The sequence below is a fragment of the Paramisgurnus dabryanus genome, chromosome 5, assembly GCF_030506205.2.
Source record: "Paramisgurnus dabryanus chromosome 5, PD_genome_1.1, whole genome shotgun sequence".
In the NCBI taxonomy this organism is placed as follows: Eukaryota; Metazoa; Chordata; class Actinopteri; order Cypriniformes; family Cobitidae; genus Paramisgurnus; species Paramisgurnus dabryanus.
The window spans coordinates 7,383,207-7,384,802 of NC_133341.1; the positions used below are offsets into that span (position 1 = coordinate 7,383,207).

Below are 1,596 nucleotides of genomic sequence, written 5' to 3' on the forward strand. Positions count from 1 at the left end.
TCTTTGCAAGCATCCCCATCAAGTTGCCCTTCACAATTAGTAGCCCTTTGGCATTTTGGGCCTCCTGGAGAAACATCATGAAGGTTGTCTAGTGGCAAAGATCCTCGTCTAATCTTCCTGTGGACTGTTTTCATACGCCAAGCAATGTATCCTGTGTTGCTTGCAGCATCAAAAAAGTGTTCCTTTAAAGAATCAAATTTTCTATGTCACAGATATCATAACATTGCAATTATAACGTGAAAGGGTCATACAGACGATGACTTACATAGCCTTTCTTGGAATATGGATCTCTGAGGGAAGGGAACAGCATCACTATGCCAAGAGCGCACTGTTCTCTGATAGCTTTAGTAGGGAGTTGCCTAAGGGAAGATATAAAATTGGTCTTAATTAATACAATGTTCATGCAGTTATTTGTTTAAAAAAAAAAAAGATAAAAAAAAAATACCCATGTGTATCAATCATGTGAGCCACCAGTATGTTGATCATTTGTCGTCTTGCGGCACCTGTAAGGGTTTCCATTTCTTGATACTCCTGTAATACTGCTTCACCACCAGACTTCAACTTTAGAACATCCTCGACCAACTAAACATAAAAAAATATATAATAATGAACTAAAATAAAAAATGATCATGGTGATTCACTAATTACCAAAAAAAGCTATATATTGGATCATTTTCATTTCTGGGGGAACAGTACTCACATAAACTCACATAAAATGCTTTGCTCTAACCTGTTTTGCAGACAGTGCAGATGTGTCCTCTTTTCTTTGTCTCTTGTTAGGGACCTCATCTAAGATTACAGTTGATGCACTTGAACAGTTGCTACTGTCAGACGTCTCAGATATGGAAGACAAAGAGTCTGAAAATTCTAAAGAATTAAAGTATTAAAATATTACAAATATTGTGATGCCCCGCACAAGAATCAGAAATAGACAATTTATCATATTTATCCTAAGTTGATTGATAACACGACTTCTTAAACATTCAATAAAGCTCACCATCATTTGAGAAAACAGTCAGCACCACATTGCCTTGTCCAATGAGATCGCTGAATATTTCTGCATCAACTTCGGTCCCTGTTGCATCCTTGTATGTAACTTTTGCATCAGGTGGCAAGTAAAATCTCTCAATGACTGAAGAAAAAAATTATTTTTAGGTTGACACCCTTCCTTGCTTCACAACAAATGACTGATTTGAATTCATATATCTTTATGATGCAAGCAAAATGTAAATTTGAATTATTTTTCTTTTCCCCCCAATGTATCCCCTTCTACAGAGCATTATATGATAAAGGCAAATACAGAAATGAGGCAATAACACAATACACTGAATTTATCAGATATTAATCAAATTCTTAATTATTTTAAATGAGTAAAAAACCAACCTTTAACGTGAAATTGCATAAAGTCAAATCTCCCTTCAATGGAATCCAGCTTTACATACTTCTGCTGTTGCTTGTACTTGATCTGGACCAACATTTCACCTGGAACATGCAAAAGCATTTGCCATTGTAAATCGTTGTAAAAAAAAAACAGCTGTGTGGATAGATGCACGTTGTAATATCACAATTTACAGATGTGGAGGATCACGTTGCAGA

At 35.6% G+C, this 1,596-nt stretch overlaps 1 long non-coding RNA gene across 1 annotated transcript; it reads right to left on the reverse strand.

Annotated features, from left to right (window-relative positions):
- Positions 1–450: 450 nt before the first annotated feature.
- On the reverse strand, positions 451–1,115 carry LOC135753654 (uncharacterized). Its single transcript, XR_012336743.1, has 3 exons — positions 998–1,115; positions 731–867; positions 451–582 (listed from the first exon to the last, which is right to left on the reverse strand). It is a non-coding gene; the product is annotated as an uncharacterized lncRNA (long non-coding RNA).
- Between the last annotated feature and the right edge of the window lie 481 nt (positions 1,116–1,596).